The sequence below is a fragment of the Manacus candei genome, unplaced genomic scaffold, assembly GCF_025592945.1.
Source record: "Manacus candei isolate 608988 ecotype Guabito, Panama unplaced genomic scaffold, ASM2559294v1 h1tg000023l, whole genome shotgun sequence".
Lineage (NCBI taxonomy): Eukaryota > Metazoa > Chordata > Aves > Passeriformes > Pipridae > Manacus > Manacus candei.
The window spans coordinates 23,493,604-23,514,516 of NW_026138071.1; the positions used below are offsets into that span (position 1 = coordinate 23,493,604).

The following is a 20,913-nucleotide window of genomic DNA, read 5'->3' on the forward strand; positions in this document are numbered from 1 at the left end:
TCATAGTAGTAAATATACTAGGTGTGCATATTCATGTAAATAGCGTTGGGTTTTTGGAGTGTAAACAATAATATTCAGATGAACTCTCATATTCTTTGTAAAACTGTAGCTTTATAGTAAGAGAATAGAATATCTCAAGTTGGAAGGGACCCATATGGATCATCAAGTCCAGCTCCCAGCAAAGGTTCACCCAGAGCATGGTGGGGCACGGGAACAGGCTCCCCAGGGCAGTGGTCACAGCCTCAAACCTGTCAGAGCTCAAGGAGTGCTTGGACAATGCTCTGAGGCACATGGTGGGATTGTTGGGGTGTCCTGGGCAGGGCCAGGAGTTGGACTCAGTGATCCTTGTGGATCCCTTCCAGCTCAGCATATTTTATATACTTGAAGTCCTTGTGTGGCTAAGTCCTTAAAATTGCCTTTTGTGGTGGTGTCTGGCTTTGCAACACTCAGCTTTTAATGGCATTGAGTTGAAAGCAGCTTTATCTTTAAGACTTTGTGTGCTTGACAAAAGGGATTGAGGATCCTCCATCTTCAAATGGTCTTCTTGTGATTCACTAGGTGGGGAATGGAAGTTAGGCTCTAAAATGAAACCAACTTCTTTTCCCCCCCCCCCCCTTTCTCCCAGTGTGAGTGTGTTACATAGTCTTCTCTGGTCAGGGACTAACAGAGTCCCCCATTAAAGAACTCTCATACCAGGACATACTGGCATTGGCTGATATTGCCTATCTCTGCTTGGATGGTTGAAGACTTGAAGGATGAGTTCATGTTGAACCTGCTCTACCTTCCTTTCTCTCATTGGGTGGGAAGTGTGAGAGTATGTTCCCTGCAGACATTCCCATGCATGGACTGAATAAATGAGGAAGGGCTGTGTTACATGCTGGAGTTATGGGAGTTATTTGGAGATGGCCGAGCTGGTCGACAGCTGCAGCCTCTGCTCGCGTGTGGATGGTTTGCCTTTTGCCACAGTGCTTATTTTAATGAACTCCATCTGCAGAGAGCCCAGTCCATAATAGAAAGCAGCTTGCTGGGCTGATGGTGCAGTATGGATGCCATGAGTGGTCCAGTCTATCGGGTTGCAGACGAAGGTCAGACATGAAAAGGAGGTAGATACCTCTTTATTTAGTGCAGAAGCAGTTTCCAAAATGTTGAGATTTTGCTAGAAAAGGAAAGAGACTGGGAGGTGGGAGAGGAGGGTTAGGCAGCAATCACTTACAAGCAGCTGACATTTTTCTGAGAGAGGCAGCTCATAATCTCTGAAATTTTTTTTGGAGTTAAATCCATGGGGTTTTGTTGCTGGTTGGTTTTAGTTTGGGATTTTTCCCCCCTCCCTTCCAAAAGTCATGATGATAGTGGCTTGCCATTTGGGATTTTCCTGCTGTTGAAAGTGATTTTCTTTCCAGAGTTTCTGGTTTTATTCAGGCAGTATATTTGTGTAGAAGCTCGATGCCCTATCCTTCAGGCTCTTGCTAAGATAAATGTGACAAAGGAAACACAGAGTGGAGTCATTTTAAGGTAAATTCCATCCAAAATCAAAGAACTTCTCTTAAAACAGAAAGAAGAAAACAGAGTCAAAATAGAAATAAGAGAAGGAACTTTTAGATTTGGTAATAAGACTTAAACATCACTATTTTTAGCTGCTTTCCTCAGGTAAAGTTGCTTCTGCCTGAGTCTAAATATATGAAGTATGGCATCCAAAGCCATAGCTGGCTTACTGGGAATAGATGGTGTAGCATATTTTCCTTTTCCTCTGCCATAGGTTGTATGTAAATCCTCAAACAGCTTACCATACCAAAAATAAGACTGTATAAATATCTGAACACATGGAAAAATACCTCTCCTATTACTACCACATTAGAAATTAGAAGAATTAGTCAATTTTAGGCACTCGGTGGGGACTTCTTAAATTAGTAACAATTCTATGAACACAGATATCCAGCTTTTAGGCAGATTTCTGGAAATGAAGTGCTGGCACATGCACCGAAATGACCATTAATAAATAGTATTTCAGAGGAAATATTTGTCTGAGGGCTTGTAACAACTTCCAACTGCTGATATTTTTCAACCAAAAGCGTGCCAAATTAGGTAATTTATGTTGCTTTTTTGCTCTTTTGTATCCCACTTGCTTCTCCTTGGATTGCAGCATTGACAGAGAGAATTCCTAATTTAATCTGTGACTGTCTGAATGCATAAATTAGTCACCTGAACACTTTCAATAATCTTGAAATGATAACTGTGGAAGGGAATTAATGCCTTAGGCTGCTGGTGGTGGGATCTGTAAACTCTCATCTCCAGCTGTCAGGTCTGTATTGATAAGGAAGGTGCCGTTGCAATTGGATGCCTGAGGAAACAATTAGGATGGAAGAGATGCAGGAAAGAAACTCGACTATTCATCTTGGGATGGTTTGCTGATGGAGGCTTCTTGGTGTCTCCTTTGGACACTTTCTAATAACTTTATATCTCCTTATATTGAGGTGCCCAAAACTGCCCCCAGGGCTCTCAGTAATCTCAGTCTTCCAGGCAGCTTTGTGAGTAGTCTGCTAATGCTTTTCCTGTTAATGAAAAGTTAATCACCACCTACTCCCTACAAAGCCTGTGGAAGGAAGAAAGGGAGAGTATTTTATAACTTCCTCTGATTAACATAAATAAGAAGGTGCTACAGTTCAGGATATTATAGCTGTCTTGGTCATGCTCCTGAGGTATTTCTTCAGTTAAAGGTTAAACATGAGTTTAGTATCTTAATCATCAAAATACAGGATGTTCACTCCTAGATTTTAACCATAAACCCCTTGCATTCAGTTGAGCTGTTTGTCTCTGGCGTGGCTGAGTCTCATTTCTGTCAAAGGAAGAGAAATTTAGGCAGATGCTGTTGTTTTTCTAGTGGAATCAAGAATACTTTTCTGTGTCTGCGGGCAGCTTTTTACAGCATACGCAGCTTTCATCACTTCCAACCCCGAAGTTGAGAATGAAAACATTCTTTCAGGTGAAATCAAGTGTTCGTGAAGAATTTAACCTGTATAGATTTTGCTTTGTAGGACTGAACTTCTTTCACTGCTCCCAGGACTGTGAATCTCATGGATGCTTAGACAGTGTGGGTGAAGGACTGGCTTCAGTTGGTTGTTTTTGTGAGCTTGTCCTTTTTCTGTTTGTAATAAACAAACACTCTGCTCAGGTATATGAACAAACAGTGTCAGTTGACAAATATGAAAGCTAATGCTAAACACGGGATGAGAATAAAGGGATTTTTACTGGACTAACCAGGATTTTGCTGGAGAAATGGGTTAGAAATTCACTGTATCATGTACCATGGTTCCTGTTTTGTTGAATTTGCTGAAATGTCAGATTTTTATAAGTTGTTGCAAAACTAAAACAGCACTAGACCTGCTTTACCCATCAGTGTAGCTGATGGGTGTTTCAGAGTTTTATATAGACTGTCGTTGATATTGGTTTAAATCAAGACACTGTCTGTTTTTACATGCAATATTCTGTAAATACCACTGCACTAACAAAGCTTAGTAACTTTTTGCCACTTTGTCCATAAGGTTTTTCTGGAGCAGCATGAACACTTTGAAGCCTTCCTGTGAATTTGAAATCAAAAGCCTGAGGCTCAGATCCATGAAAATACTTTTTTGACTATCTAAGTCTCAGTGTCTTAAAAACACCTCCTGTTTGCCCCCATCTCTGTAGTTGTCTGCATTTTTTTATCATTGTGGTTATGCAGTTAAGGCCCAGCTTTGAGATCCTGGAGCAGAATTCTTGGGCTCATTGCCTCTCTCCAGTGTGGCTTCATCACATCAGGGTTGATGTGAACACTGCACAGATCCTGAGCTTGTGTTCCCTGAATGCTTTAGGTAAATGACTCTTGCAGGTTTGCATCCGTGAGATTGAAAACCCATTTAAAAGTATCCAACTCCAAGGAAAATGGTTCCTATCTAAGAGGTTGATTGTTATAATTTTCAGCCTGAGCAGTTGCTGGTCACAGTGGTAACAGGAAGAGAATTGGTGGTTATATATTTTAAAGTAACGAAAATGAGAACTTCTCAATAAATTTTTGTATTTCAGTTTCTCTTTGAAAAGGTTTCCTAGAAAGCCCAGTAATGTGTAGATAGACCACTGCTTGGGAAGCTGGGACTGAGAATGCCCGGGGGAAGTGCAGTGTGAATCTAATGGAACGGTCTTTGAGTGCTTTAGTGAACACTTTTGAAGGATAAAAAAAGCAGCAGAACTGTGCTGAATTCAGGATGAAACGCCCCTGTAGCATGAAGGGTTTAAATGTCACTGTGAAGCGTAAGGATTTAAGGAGAAAAGACTATTTTTATATAACTTGTGTGTTAAAAAAAAGCATGGTCACATACTGTCAATTCTGATGCTTCTTTAAGATCAGGAATATAATATTCTACTTATATTTAGCAGAACTCTGGCTCTGTATGGACACTTGAACATTTGCTCTTGTTGTTAAGAGTATGGGCAGTTCTGTTGCATTCAGAACAGTGATGGTGCTTTGTGACACTGAAGGAATATGAAGTTGGGGACTTCAGTACTGTTCATATTAAGGCAACATAGAAAAACCCATAAAAAACTCCTAATAATTATGTTTATGAAGAGCATGGATACCTACTAGACAGGAAGGAATCTAGTTTTGGAGAGTGATGTATGCTGTGAGGAACATGCAGCTTTCCAGAGTCCTGTTTTGGAATTCATGTCATGAGAATGGCATTTACCAGTAGTCAATGCATTTAATGAAACTAATTTTAGACCTATAGGTCAGCACTTAAATTTGTTTTCTCCTTGTTAGTCTCACAACTAGATCAGGCCTTAGATTTTACAATAAACAGGACTTTGAAGCCTCATTTCTTCCCCCTCTGCCAGATACTGTCAAGTGAAAGAACATGGTGGTTGCCGCTTTTGTACTCTATAAAAAGTCAGATTGCATTTTTTAACACTTGAATCATATTTCCAGCATTAGGGTGGTGTTTTTTTTCCCATTCTTACTCAATTTTCTTTTTGTTCCTGATCTTTTGTTGCTTTTGTTAGTGACAGAAATGACTGTTGCACGAATCAGCGGTGTTGTCATGGGGAAGCTTCACAGCGTGAATGTGATGAAAAAATGGCTAATTTTAATTTTTTTTTTCTTTTCTTATTGAGACACCACAGGGGAATGAGCAGAGAAATAATTTCCTTGCCACCCCACGGGGTGGTTTGTGGACGGACAAGGAGTGATGGGCAGTCTTGGCTCAGCTGTGGGTTTGAGAGCTGAACAAAGGAAAAGGGAGCTGTAATCTCTTGTCGTATCGGAGTATCCCTTGGCATCCATTCAGCAGCCCAAGTCGGGCTGATTCCTTAGTGCAGCAGATTTGTGCAGAAGTGTGTCTCCCATGGAAAGCAGCACATGGCCAGTGCGCTTTTGCCATCTGTCCCCCGTCGCCTGGATCGGTGTCGTTAAATCCGGAGCTGTCGCTGCTCGGGAGGACAGGCGGGCTGGGTGGCAGCTGCCGCGCTCGCAGCGTGTATTAATGCCCTAAGGAGATCGGATCAAGCCCTGCCTGCCCACGAGCTGTGAAAGGGGAATAGTGCAGGAGGGACGGATTCAGCATGGGAGAGAGGTGTGAATTCCTCTTGTAAATGCCAAAGCTTTCACCACGCGAATATTCAGGTTCAGCAGCTGCCTCCGGGCTGGTCCGTGGGCGCCTCTTTGATCCTCTGGATACAGGTTTTTATGGGATTGGTGATAATCGGCCTGTTTAGAGTTCTTGCTGCTGCAGTGAAATTGGTGTAAGAGCATGGCAGAAGCTCGATCCTGAACATCAGTAAGGGAAAATAAACCCTTCATCTGGCTTGGTGGTGGTGAGGGATGGTTGTTATAACAACTGATGCAGTATCATAGCAAAATTTGACAGGTCAAACAGATGATATGGGTTTATATATGGGGAGAACAATCAATACCCCCAACAGTATGGAATTTACAGGACTAATAAAAATCTGCACAGAGAGGGAAATACGATAAATACTTTAGTGTCCTCATAAAAGAGATGGCTAGAATGAAAGCTGTATGATGTTTTGCTGTAAGGAGGTGGGAGTGTATGGCTTTACAGTGACTGTGGCAGAAAGCTTTCCTTTTCCAGAGTATTTAAGCCACAGGAATCTGCATGAAAATGAGGAATGTGTTCTAGTAGTAGGATATTAAGCTTGTCACCTCCTTTGTTATCTGTGTGCCATTTTAAGAACAAAGGCTAAACCGTGCAAAACATCTAGTATAGAGCAAACATCATGTTTAATCCTGATGAAATAAGTAGTTTATTTCATGTGGATAACAGTATTGGCCAGATAACTCATGTACTATTGACCCTGTGATTGTATCAGTGTTGTGTTTGGTCTGCATTGCCCATCACAGCTACAGTACCTTATATAGTGTAAATATTTAGGCAGGTAAGTTGTGACCTCAGCTGAATGTCATCAAAACATGAACATCTAAAGAATACTCATTTGTGAAGAGTAAACATTGCAACAGAACGGTAATGACATTCTGTTACACTTAACCTGGATGATTTATCTCCAAAGGTGTTAAACCGGAGCCTGGTGAACATTTATTTTGCTTGTGTTTTTGGTGGGAAAATCTGTCAGAGGTGATCAGATCATGACAAATAATTTCTGTTTCAAAAGTGGCCACTGGAGAGGCAGACTTTAAGCACCAGTGTGGGTGCATTGCATCCTCTGCTTTCGGGTGGCTGGGCTCTCCTCTGGACTCAAAAGTGGCAACTCCCAAGTCAAGCTTGGACACGATTTTGCAAAGCCAGTGTTTATTTTGCTGTCTGCAATAAGCTCAGCAGGGTCCTGCATCCAATGCAGGAAGTAAAATGCCGTAAGTGCATACAGGGAGATGCAGGGCTTGGATTCAGTGCCTGATGTTCCCCGTGAGACTCTCTGGTCCCTGCTGGGAATTGGGACACTGGCAGTGTGCTGCTGGGCTGGCTGCCAAGACCCTGGAGAGAAGCTGCAGTGTCCAATGAGAAGGCCTGCAAGCCCCAAGGCATTCCTTAAAGATGGATGTTTTGTGGATGTTCCCCACTGAAACCACTGTGCATCTCTGCTACAGCTGGAAATGTTGGAGAGCAGGGCCATCCTTCCCTCCCACCCCTCAGAGCAGTATTTGGGGGAGCCTTATTCCTAGGTTGGAGTGGGAGAGCTGGCCAGAGGAATGGAGGCTGGGCTGAGGACCTCCATGGCCTCTGGCTGTCCCTGCTGCTGCTTCCACAGTGGTCAGTTTGGGTGTTCAGCATTTAGCCTAACATTAAACAAATGTTGATACACTTGCAGCAGAACGGTTACAAAGGCATTTTTATCAAAACCTAGACTGTTTATCATGCTTATTCCAGTATGTGTCTGGATTTATGGCAGAGCTTCTCCTGTTTGAAGAGATTTAGCCTTGCTTTTCCCAGACCTGCTGTATGAATTTGCATAAGCTGTAGTTATGTACTACAGTGGCTTTTCCAGTCTCTGAACTGTAGGTTTTCAGCGAAGCAGACTTTGCTGACTGCAGTTCTTGCCGAGCCATTAACTTAGCTGGGAAGTGTCCTTTGACTGTTCAAGGTGGTTTCCAGATAACCTTGACGTTTCCAGAATTTCAAAAGCCCTGTGGAGTTAATAACAACAGAACTGTACAGCCTTTCCCCCCTGTACGAATGGAGTGTTGACAGGATTTTGTGATATTGCTACCCACTGTGAAGTGACAGTTTCTTTAATTGAGTAATGGTGTAAAATCTGCAGCTCCACATGTTTTATTCAGAGGAAACCTTAAACCTGCTGTTAACTAATGCATAGTGCACTAAGCTGGATCCATTCATATGATGGCACTTCAAGCCTCTGTTTTCACTTATTTAAATGTGTTTTTCAGAGAGCAGTGCATCGCTCCCTGTTTTACTTCTCTCCGCTTGTTCTCTGCTAGCAACTGTATGAAGAAGTAACTGTATAGCAGGAAAATGGCATCTCCTAGATAAACTGAGGCTTGATGACCTCAAGGTTTTTTTTAAAACCTTTTTTGGCACCTTTATCTCTGCGTATAAATAGCTCACAAGTCTGTTCCTCGGCATTGGCTAGATGTAAAGTAGTGTTAAATGCTTTTGGGAGGTGAAAGTAGGCTTTCTCAGTTACTTGTAGATGGAGCAAATCCAAGCTGCATGCTATATTTACACACTTTGGTTCCCCAGCAAATTTGACTCCTTAAGTAATATCTGCAGATTTGGGATGAGTATTTAAAATGCACTCCTAACAAAAGATTTTTGCTGCGATTAAAAGCCAGATAAGTCTTTCCTTAATTCACTTTGTAGCTGACCACTGTCAGCGGCTTCACCTTAAATTTGTTCATACAGTTTTTTAGGTAATATTTTGATCAGCAGCAATTCTTAGATCTTTTGAAGAAGAGTCATTTAAAATGGTCAGGTAGTGCTACTTGCCTCACTGGTGTTTGCTGTGTGTAGCTGAATAAGCTTGTCATTCATGCCCTTGAGTCTCAACTGATTGATTTTTTTGGAATTGGCTTGGCAAGTGTACATTTTTATCAGCTCACTGCTTGCAATGTGGGAGACAGGAGAGCTTCTCAACTGTATAAAGTACATTGGCACCGTGTCCTCCTGTAACTGCCAGGGAAGAGCAGGTGGAGTTCACCAGGGACAAAGTAATAACAGATTTATCTGCGTTTGCAAAAGGTCACAAGGAACTCTCAGTAACCTCAAGGAGATTCTCTTTTGCCTTTCAAGCAGCATCTCAGGTTTCAAAGAACTCTGTTTCTTCCCTGCTTAATTGGTGCTGTTGAGCCAGCGAGATTTCCTGCCTATTGAAGCGTCATTGCTTCTGGCGACACGAAAGGTTTTGAGGTCTTTTCCCAAAATTTTAGCTGGTTTAAATTCTTGTGCTGACTGTGAGGTGACATGGCTGTAAGCATCATTAAAGCTTGGAAGAAGTTGCTGTGAATCATTTTGGAAATGTTACTCTCCATGAAATTGTCAGAGCTATGAAAATAAATGGAAGTTATTCTTTGTATAACTTCCTTATGTGTTGTGTTTGGTTTTTTTTTCATATAACCTAAAAGCCTACTCTAACTTTAGTAGTAAACTATTGTGATTATGAATAATATTTGACATTACCATTCTTGAATGATTACCAGCAGATCTTATATTGTTTGGCAGATGTGCCTCTAAAACCAGTTATGCTTTGTATGTCTGTAGCTCCAAGTATTTCTGCATCCATAACAGACAGCTTTAAAAAATCAAGGAAGCATGAGGGACAGTCAGAGCTATTATTAAAGTCTCTGTTGGAGCAATGGATGTGTGCAAGGTGTATTGCCAGAGGAACCCAGAACCTGTGAAAATGGCTTGTGTTGTTTTTTGGGTTTTTTTGTTTCTGTGATATTGGCAGGTGAATGTAAAATCTTCACTTTTTTTTTATGATCAAGAGCGTAGCTTCAATTAAGTTCAGATTCTTACTTTCCCCTTTTTCAGGTAATTAGGGTGTGAATATAACAAAAACCTGTTGAGGGCACTGTGGATAATCCCAGAGGAAGAAACCTGGGAAGGGAGAGCAGTAACAGAAAATACTCCGGGGATGACAAGAGGACCAAACACACCCTCCAGGAGCTGTCAGGAGAACTAATGATGGGTTTTAGCTAAGTGGTGCCATGGCTCTTGTACAGTGACCTGCTCAGCTGTGCTTTGTTGGTCCTCCTGGGATGGCATTGAAGCACACAAAAAAAGAAATTCTGTCTCAAAGTATTCTTCTGTCAAAAACTTTCTGCCAGTCTCCTCTCTCTACTGCGATTTATAGCTGAATGTGCTCTCTTTACAATTCCCGCTCTTAAGAAAAGGCAATAAATTATTAATAGGTCCTGAAATACTGAGCTGGGAGGTAGGAGAGAGAGAGACAGAGCGATGCCAGAGGTTCTCCCTCTAAAAAAGCATTTAGTTGAGTCCTCAGCTTCTGCTTTGAGCTCTGAGATGCTCCTACTTAAAAACCATCTAACTGTCAGCAAAGCATGTTGCTGTCTGTTCTTCCCCTTAGAAACAAGATGGTTGGGAGCCTGCAAGAAATGATACTGTGAACCTTTTTAAACCTCTTAATGTGTTTTTTTTTCTGCTGTGTTGAAGTGATGCTGAAGGTGGAAGCTGTTACCTTTTGAAAGGCTGGTAGTTAAAATAAAAACCCTGTGGGTTTTGTTGGAGTTCTTCAAAAGTATTGCTGGAGCAGAGAGTGAGCATACAGAATAGGAATTACTGACAAAATAAAATTAGCTAGGATTTGTGGAGTTTCTTGAGAGTCTGGGAGATCTGGAGGCTTAATACAAATTTTAAATATCCCCACTCCCCTACCACCTTTGTGGGTTTGCTTCTTCACATAAGTGGCTGAAATGTATTAGGTAATGGCAATAATTTAAGACTGACTTGCCATGTTGTTGTCAGTAGGAATACTGAGGAGTATCCCTTCTGTGTGGTCTCTTGCTCTCTTTGTTATCCCAAGGTCGGATTAAAAGGTGCCAGTGATTTCCAACCACATCCTCAGTGACCGACTAACCAGGTAATTAAACATTTATAATGAAGATTCAGGGATCCAGCCTTGTGTGGTGGAAGTACTGTCTCTGATTCAGAAACACGAAAGTTTGTTTGCTTGATCGCTGCTCCCTCTTGTGGGGTTCAGGCCAGTTTAAGGAAGCTTGAAGTTCACAATTAAACACGGTGAGACCTACACAAAGCCTCAGTCACTGAGGCTGAAGTGGCCCTGAGTGAAGGGAAGTCCAGGGGGTGAGATCCAGCTGTGCGGAAGGTTTCTGAGTTCAGGAACCTGTGCAGCAGCCCCATGACCCCTAATCCCTTGGCAGCCTTCTGGGAGAGGAGGGAGCAGTGCCAGGAGCAACAGAGGGACATTTAAATGGCTCCAGGGAGTACGAGCGACCTGGAGTGTGGCAACCCTCTGCTCTCGGGAATGTTGAGCCTCCATCGTAGTGGAGAAGCAGGTGGACTCAGAACCCTGCAGGGTAATTAGTTAAGGAACTGTTAGTCAAGGGTCTGTTAAAGATGAAGGCTGGAAACAGGTCACTGCATGAACCAGGAAGAAGGTTCCTCCTCCTTCTCAGAATCTTACAAGTAGGACTGGCACCTTTGACAACAGGTATGAGGCTCTGGAATTAGAAGTCCAAACAACTGATGAGATGGGCGAAGGTCCTTCTGGGACAGAGGAGCCTCCTAAAACACCACCACCTGTACCCCACATCAAGACCTCCTCTGCTAAGGGGAAAAGAAGGGTAGCTGCAGTGGGAGACTCCCTTCTAAGGGGAAGGGAGGGTCTGATACGCAGACCGGACCCAACTCACAGGGAAGTCCGCTGTCTCCCTGGGGCTCAGATAAGGGACATTACTGGAAAACTCTCCAGTCTAGTAAGGCCCTCTGATTACTGCCTGCTATAGGTTGTTCAAACTGGCAGTGATGAAATAACAAAGACAAGTCTGAGGGCAATCAAAGGAGACTTCAGGGCCCTGGGATGATTGGTTGAGGGATCAGGAGCACAGGTAGTGATTCCTTTGATTCTTCTGATAGAGAGGAATAATACTGGTGGGAATAGGCAGATCCATCAGGTCAATAACTGGCTCCAAGGTTGGTGTAATTGGAGAAATTTTGGGGTTTTTGACCATGAGATGATCTACTTCACACTTGGTCTACTGACACCTGATGGGAGGTACCATTCTCAGAGGGGAAAAGGAGTTCTAGCATGGGAGCTAGTGGGGCTCATTGATAGAGCTTTAAATCAGCTTGGAAGGGGGAAAGGAACTAAACCAGACTCGCCAGTGATGAGCAATGGGATGGTGTGCCAGAACTTTAGAAACCCAGCACTCATGGGATCCCTCAATCTGCCTCAGGAGGTGTTGGCTACAATGAACCATACCTGCAGTGTTTCTACACTAATGCACTAATGCACACAGCATGAGGAACAAAAAAGAGGAGCTCAAAGCTTTGGCCCAGTCCAGTGTAAGTGGAACCTGGTGGGATGAGTCCTGTGACTGGAGTGCCCAGTTGGACAGTTACAGACTTTTCAGGAGGGAGTCCTTTTTTCAAGGACTTACCTTGCTGGCTGTGCTATTAGTATTTAGTATGATTTACTTTTTTGTCAAAGCAGAGAGAAACCTGTATCAGCTGTAGCAAACTTGGCAAGCAAGTGCCTGCTGTACTGGCAACATTAAGATCTCTTACATCTCCTCTCCTGTAGTCAGCGCTTCTGAGTTGCACTCCATGGGCTAGTGCCCTTGTGTGCAGAGAGCTGCTCTGTTATGCAAGTTGCTATTGAAAATTAAATTCCAAGAAAGAGCTTTGTTTGCCTCCCATGTGCTGTCCTGTATATTCAATAAATGCAAATGCTGTAGGTGGGGGAAAAATTTTTTTTCTTGTACTTTCTCCTGTCATAAAATCTCTATATGTAGTGTGTTGTGTCTTAAGATTTCAGAATACTACTTGTGTTTTCTTCTTAAAGAGGGACATATAATCTCTGTTCTCTGGGCAAGAAACTGAAGTGCAGTGGAATTCTGAATTGCTCCTAATTGATGGCAAAGACCTGTGCAAGTTCATTGACTAGTTCTTGGCATGAAACTCTTCAGAAATTTCCCACTGAAGCTTAAAAGACAAATTGTTCTGACCTATTACAAAATGGGAAGGGCCCACATCAGTGTGACACTGAAACAACGGCAGTTCACATGATCTAATTTCCAGTCTTAGACAATTTCAGAATAATGATATGATTTGTCTCAGCATTGGAAACTGTTCAGTTTCTATCACTTAACCCGTGTTGAACTGTTTCTGTCCAGGAACTGGAATATGGGTATTAAATCTTGGTCCCCTAGACTTTGGGGAGTATTCAATGGGTGACTTGAAGCTTCTCATCTTCATTTCACTTGACCTTAAAAGAATATATCAAACTGAAATTTGCCTGCATGCAAAGTCCATGCCTCTGTGGAGACCCAGTGGTGTTGGTGGACTCAATACCCTGTAAATGTATTTGTTCTTACCGTGATGCAAGTGGGCTTTTGGTTGATTTTTTTTTTTTAAGGTGATTAAACCAGAAAGCAGGTGGACTTGGTTTGAGAAACCAAAAAGAATTTAATCTTATATTTATGCCCTTGTCACAGAGTGTCAGTCCCTGGAACAGTGTCAGTAACCTTTACTTCAACATGTGCGGTTTCTTTTCTCTGGACTAGTAGTGTGGCCATTGTTTTAAGCACTTGCTGGGGGTTTGTATCTACACTTTAATGTGCTGTAAATGCAGAGCTGTGTTCCATATTTGCCAGCTCTTATTCAGATGAAATTTGCAGTTCAGTGGGGACCAGAATGCGATCCCCACAGATTACATTGCTTGTAGTAGTCCCTGAATTTCACTTCTTATTTATACTTCAAATATGTTTACCAGTCAGGAACAAAAATCCCTGTTTATGTCCATGTTCAAAAAGATGTTAGCATTTGCCCAACCCTGGAGCGCTCCCCAACCTCCTGCATTTCTTTATGCTGTAAAGAAAGGGGATGAAATATTGCAGTTTATGGCAGGCTCCAAGTAGGGTTATTGTGCTTACTTTATGGTCAAGACAAATGTGTTTGCTCTTCAGTAACACATACCAGTGATTGAATTAATTTTGTATGTGTGCAAATTCAGTATGCCCAATATACACATTTTGTAACGAAGAAAGATTTAGAACCTCTTGAGGTGTACATTCCATGGACTAACTTTGGGGTGGATTTTACAGGCTCTTACCTCCCTTAGGTACACCCTGTCCACATACAACCCTCTTTCTGCCAGATTGCTTTAAGCCCTCTAAAGTCAGCAGTGAACTCTGTGTGACTTTAATTACAGAGGCTGTTCTGCAATCAAAGAGAAATACAGTATTTAAAAAGCACTCTGGAACACAACCATTCTACTTGTGTGTTCTGAGGTTCGGTTCTATTTACATTTTAAATGAGGGAAACAGTCACTGCAAAATGCTGATGATGCCACAGAGGGAAAACTGAAAGGATCAGTGGGGTCACTGTAAAAGAGAAGCTTCTCTTTTTATAAAGCAGTTGGGTAAAACAAGTGGAAGAAACGACTGGATGCAGCTTCATGCAAATAACTATTTCACGAGATAACGCTGGGAAGCTTTTTATGCTTTCTTTGTGAAATTCCAGTCCATATTTGCTAATACTGTCAAGTGGGTTTTGTTTATTTTTCTCCTTCTAGGTATGATTTCTGATTCATTTATTGGTATGAGTGATCCAGCTGTTTCCAAAGCCAGTGTCAACTCCCTCAAAACTATTTTACATGAGTAACAGTCTTGATCTAAAATACATGAGTGCAGTATTACACGGGGTGTATAAAACATGTGGGTTTGCTCTTGGAGGTAACAGCTGTAGAGGAATATCCAAATTCTTCTCTTGTGGGAGCAACCACTTACTGACTAGAGCTATTGAGAGAGAAAATGCCAATTGAAGAAGTGACCTAAATGTGGTTAGTTGATACTTTGTTGGTTCTCTGACAAATACATCCCCTACACAAAATCGGTTGGGGTTTAAAATTGTAACACACTGCTGCAGAGCTGCCTGCCATCACCCTATACTGGACTTGTGCTTTCATCCCTATTTTGCTTTTTCAGAGTGACAAAGTATTAATTGCTGGATAGCAGTGGAAGTGGTGCACCCTATGTATACAATGAGCTTCACATTCTCCAGGCTCTGGAGCTACTTATGAAAATATCTTTTTTATAAGATTCTGCAGAACTGATTTACTGTAGAATTTTGTAATTTTCTTCCTAATCTTGTCCTGAAGCTGCTTTGAGGTCTCTAGAGCTTTCTCATGGAGAGGGTTTGTTTGAATTGAAGAACATGCTTGGAGCATTTTTCCTTTCCCTCCTACCATGAGTCCAGCGCATCTGAAAGTGGAATCCAGTTTGCAGCTAAGCCAGTGGCAGCTAAATCAGTGCCTTAGTATTCAGGGGAACCCAACACTGCAGCAGGTACCACACCAGTGCAAGCCACTGAAGAAGCTGTCAACAAGAGGGTGTGTGAGAATGTACGTGACCGAGTAGCAGAGGGAAAGAGACTGTATAACCTTCCTGAATAGTCAGTAAATTTTACAAGTGTCACTTTTAAACCCCAAGGGGAGGGGAAAAGAAAAACCAGAACCAACAAACCAAAAAACGAAAAAAACCCTAACAAAAACATTTACTAAGACAATAAATGCCTCTAAAACACTGCGAAGATCTATGGAAATGATTACAGGATACTTCAGTTTTAAGAGGTGCTTTGAGATCAATGCCTTGTGTCAGGATTTACTTTGGTAATCCATGCAAGCTCATGATGGAGCTCAGTTATTGTTTAGACTGTATTTTTAGCAGCAGGCCCTTGTGACTCCATGGCAATATAATTTATGAGGTAGGACGCAACTCCTTAATTGTCTCTTACATTGTAGAGCTGTACATGCTGTTCACTGCAGAATAAACATTCTCCTCCTTTATGGGGAAAAAAAGGTCTGTGTCAACAAGACTTTCCAGCCTCTGGTCACATGCTTAAATTAGATCTCTGAGATGGGTTTCCTCTCAAACACATGAGCAAACATTTTTCCAAAGTGGACAGTGTTCGTGTATAAATTCCTCATTAATCGTGGGTGTCTCTCCCTCCTCCCCTTCCCAACTTTTGGCTTAAACTGTTAAGCAAGAGGACCAAGAATGCTGACCCCTTAAACACAGATAACTCGCAACAGCACTATCAGCATGTCAGAGGGGAGCCTGTTCCAACTCCCTGCTCCTGATGCTTGGGAATTAATGGAAAGAGAAAAACAGAGCTCTGGTATTCTGAGAAACTTTAAAAACAAAACCAGAAATCACTCTTGGAATGCCCTTGCAAGAAAAGCTTTCTCTGAAAAAAATTATCATTTAATCTCCCACCAGATTCATTCCTGTGGGATTGCAGGGTGTGAGTGAGTCCAACTCAGAAAAATATGTTTATGTTGCAGTTAGGGTGGTCATGGGAAACACCGCAACAGTTCTTTTGGTCAGGTTTCCTTTGTAGGTGTCCTTATTATCCCCTTTGTATGGGGAAATTGGACACTTCTTAAAGGGAAGTGTCAATTTTTTGCTAAGATGTTTGATAATGAGATTCTTCAGTGTTTGCAGAGGATCTTAAGGTAAAGATGCGATCACTGTAAATTTAAGATGCCACACTAGTTAATGTGCTCTCATGTATACAGTCAAATATTTGGGTTGAAACTGTAATGATGTTTAGCTGTAAGACTTTTTGAACTTGATTTTTACTGTGAATTGGATGTTGGTTGCCTTTTTGCGTGTTGAGTTGGAGAGCTTGGTGAGTTAACCATGGCACTCCCAGAGTTTTCAAATGCTCCATGTGTTTCCCCCACTTAATGTCCCTGATGGGGTAGGACTGAGGTACACAGAACCTCAGTCCTTCTGTGTGGTATTTTTTGGAATTACTATTGGTTTTCCAAATTACAGAATTTACAGTTGTGGTGGAAATGGTTAATGCAGCTTCCAACTCTGTAAAGCTGATTAGTTTGGAGGTAGAGTCTGGAGGATGGCAAAGCCTCATGTTGTGGATACCCCAGCAGAGAAGCCCTTTTCTACAAGTAAAGGCTCTTACTGGATCACTTCTGTGTTTGGGTTTTTTTATACAGATGTCTGTATACTCAGGTTCTGTGAGATGTTCCCAACCAAAACTCTTTTTTTTTTGCTCTGTTTTTTTTTTTTTCCCATTTATTAAGCAAAGGAATGGAAAACCTTAAGGCTAGGACAGGAATTTTTATTGGCTTGTGGGAACTATTCTTGAATCTCTCTTCTAAAACAAGAAGGTCACGTAGCTTTTCATACACCCACATTTCACATTTCAGAAGCTTTCCAACAGTAGCGAGGCATTAATATATTTGATTTCCAAATGTTCATGAGAGGCATTAATATATTTGATTTCCAGATGTTGATGACAGCATTGCTTTTGAGTTCTGAAGCTGAAGGGATTCCCTGAGCTGACAGACATGCCATGTACAGGCTACCCAAGAGCCTCCCAGTCTCCCCTCCAGAGTCCATGTGACTGTGGTGTGGCACTTGTGCCTGGTCCAGCAGTTTCCTTCCTCCTCCTCCCTTCCAGCCTCACTAGAAGATAATCTGTTGATACTGGCAGTGCATTTTGGTGCTGAAAACCGGACATTGTTTTCCTAAGAAGCACTTAGTTGTGTTTACTTGAGTTCATTGCCTTGGTTACAGGTTACAAGGAGGTTTTGTTAACTTCGCCAGCTGAGCTGCAAAGGTGCCAGGATGCCCATAGCAGGCAGGGATGATGAAGTGAGATGCATATGTCATTTTTCCTGTCTGCATGACTCCAGATGGGTGTTACTCCATAGATTTTTATAGACTTTCTTGAACCTTAGAAGAATTTTGAACCTTATTTTTTAAAAAAAGCTAGAGTAACCAAATATTTCTTCTAATATAAAGTATTTTTCAGCTTTTTTTCTCTCCACAAAATGAGGCTTGCTTTGTCTGTTTCCACTGTTTGGAAAGGCAGCAGTAAATGTGATGTGGAGGGTCATTACCAAAATTCTAAGAATCATTAAATCAGGTAGGTTGGAAAAGACCTTTAAGATTGAATCCACCCAATAATCTAATATTGACAAGTCCACCAAAAGTGATGCTACGTCAAGAGAGTACAGGAAATGCATGACAAAATTTCATTTTTATATCTGTGATACAAGCTCAGTTATGTACATAGGTGATGGATAGTGTTGGGAGGTGGCTGCTATATTGCTTATGAATTAATACTGAGGTGAGCCAGACTGATCTATAGTGCAGTTTCTTTCAGTGTTTAAACCTGTCTGTAAAGGTTTTGCCTACTTTATTCCTACTTGAGTCCTGCTTCCATGCCTCTTAAACTACCTCTGGCACCCTGAAGACAAAAATAAGCAACTGAGTGTGAGCTGTGCTGGGGGCCAGGCTTCCTTGGAATTTGATGAGTTATTAGTGATAGTAAGATACTTGGAGGATGACTGTATGATCTTTCCCTCTTCCTTTTGATGCAGCTCCTCGGTAGCTGCGGTTCTGGAAAACTGATTTTTTTTAGGATTTAGGCTAGCATTTGTGGAGGAATGCATTGTGCTGAGTGCACACATGCATTTTGTGTGTGTGTATGTTTGCAAAGGAGAGGTGTGTTCTCCCTGGGGAGATAAGGGTCTGTGTCATCGGAATTGGAGCTGCTGTCTTAAGTGCAGTAAATTTCTTTTTTTTTTCCTGCTTTGACATACCCAAGATGAACTTGCAGTTATGCCACTAGGTTTCTGGAAATGTCAGCTGACTTTCCCCAACCCCCCCCCCCCCCAAGTCTCTCATTATCTGTTTTTCTTAGGCTCAGTTTTGCATTTTAGTACATGTAACGCATATTTCCACAATGAACATTCTTCCTGCTTAGATATGTCCCAGAATTAATGGCACTGTTCCCATTTCAGAGGGGAAATGCACGGACACAAGAACTGTCTGACAGTGCTGAATAAATAATTATCAGGATATTTAGCAGAGCTTCAGATGCTTTGGCTTTCTTTCTGAATAGGAGGGAGGTATGACGAGATAGGCACAGCATTTTTGAGAGGGTAAAAAAAGAAAAGCTAAGACTAATACCCACTTTCAGCCAGTGTCCTCCAGGTGCTGTGAGTGTCCCCTGCACCTCCAGGGCAAGGAATTTAAGAGATCCCTGCTATCAGCTTAACGATGCTAAATACCCCTGGCAAGCAGTCAAGTAAGATGCATCACTGGCTTCCTAGATTGTGGCTCAGCTCCTGTAGTCACAGAACTGTGTGCACTTGCTTTTTATTTAGCTGTGTCTGAAGGATCCAGTGGAGTGTTGAGCACTGGGAGGGTTGAGGAAGAGAGAGTGTGTATGTGGGTGTACAGAGAATTCATGGTGTTGGGGAATTTGTCAGGACCTGGTTGGAATTCTGAGCCTCACTTCACGTAAAATCAATCATAAGATGCTGAAGCATGTGTTCAGAGTGCTGTCAGCTCTGTATTACTGAAAAATAGAAGTTTGCTTGCATTTAAAAGACATCTTGATCCTTCAGTTCCTACCCAGCAGGTCCGTAGCACATTTGTTTGTTTGAGTTTATCCTGAGGTGTGTACAAAGTGCTTCCTCAAGTAAACCAAATAAAACCAAACATCTTTGCTTGTACGTGGACTTGAAAGTAAACAGGAAAAGGTGTATGTGGGGTAATTTATACCTTGTAAAGCCAGTGTATTTTCCAAGTGACAGTACAAAAACTGTACAGATTTGCCAGTGAATGTAAGGGGAGCTTAATTCTCGTTAACCAAGAAAACCAAAACGAATTTTCTATTTTAAGCTAAGATGAAAATATTCATATTTTGTCACGCTCAGTTTTTATGATGCTTCAGATTCACACGGTTCACATCACTTTCCTCTGTTAAAACTTCTACATACAAGGCAATATGTATTTTTCCTGAAGAAGTAACTCCAGTGCCTGGTCTCTGCTACCTTGGGGTGAGCTGCCATAGTCCAGAAGTGCCTTCTTTACAGCTGAGCACCAAGCATTGCAGGAATCCCAAAATGAGACTGTTTACTGCACCAAAATGCTGAGCAGTCTCTGCAAATTAGGCATAACTTCTGTTGGACTTGGGGCCATTCACAAAAGACAGACCTGCTTGGCATGGCAGGGCAGAGCAGAGATGTTGCCAGCACTCGGGAAGCATCTCCAGGCAAGTCAGCCCCCTGGGATAGGAAGCACTGCTGCAGGGCAGGGTGCCAGGGCCTGCCTCCAGGTGCTGCAGGTCTCTGCTGGTCTTTGCTCCTGCTAGTGGAGGATAAGGAAGCACAGCAGACTGAGAACTTTATCAGCCTTAAATAACGGGCTTAGGGCTGAAGGTTATTCCACCTGGAAAGGAGAGCGTTTCCTCATGGTGTTACGTTGGCCTGGTTCCTGATTTCAGTGTGAGCCATACCAGGGGATGAAATGAGCGTTTGTTAAATGTAGATTTAAATTACAAATGCTTTACAGAAACATATATTATTTATGTATCTAGTGCTTTCTTTATTTTTATACACCTGCTGAAGTGGATGTAAGACAGTTGACGCTTATTTTTTAAAGCAAAGTTGGATCCTTTACCTGGTAATGAAGGATAAAATAACTTGTAGACTCAACAGGTGTTTTTGGAGTTTATTGAAAGATATGACTTTGGAGACCTTATTGCACCCTTTCAGTACTTAAAGAAGGCTTATAGGAATGATGGAGACTTTTTACAAGGGCCTGGAATGACAGGACAAGGGGGAGTGGCTTCACACTGTCAGAGGGCTGAGTTAGATTGGGTATAAGGAAGAAATTCTTTTCTGTGAGGGTGGTGAGGCCCTGGTACAGGTTGCTCAGAGAAGCTGTGGCTGCCCCATCCCTGGAAGTGTCCAAAGCCAGGCTGGACGGGGCTTGGAGCAACCTGGTCTAGTGGAAGGTGTCCCTTCCCATGGCAGGGGTGTGGAACTGGGTAAGCTTTCAGGTCCCTTCCAACCCAAACCATTCTGTGGTTCTATGACTTACGTAAAACCAGACTGTTTTACAAGCTGTAAAGCTTCACCTGACTTAATCAGGGTTTCTCTCAGGGCCAGGGTGCAAGTTAGACATCCCTAATCCTTTTTATTTAAGGTGAGCATGTCTGGCCTTTCCAAGGACAGTGGGATATGGCTGGGGTCCAGGGACTGCCAGTGAAACCAGCTGAAGTATTGCCCTCAAATGTAAAATAGTGCCAGCGCTTCCAAATTGGCTAAAACACTGTCAGCAGCATGGGAGCGTGTGCTCTGCCAGCCTGAGGAACCAGATTCCTTGTACTGGATTGGCAGCTCATGGAAAAACTGAGCTCAGTTGCTGGG

The 20,913-nt window shown here is 42.2% G+C and overlaps 1 protein-coding gene across 10 annotated transcripts in view; it reads left to right on the plus strand.

Annotated features, from left to right (window-relative positions):
- LRRFIP1 (LRR binding FLII interacting protein 1) overlaps window positions 1-20,913 on the plus strand; it is a 112,638-nt gene that overhangs the window by 18,720 nt on the left and 73,005 nt on the right. The gene's annotated exons all lie outside the window — the stretch shown is intronic.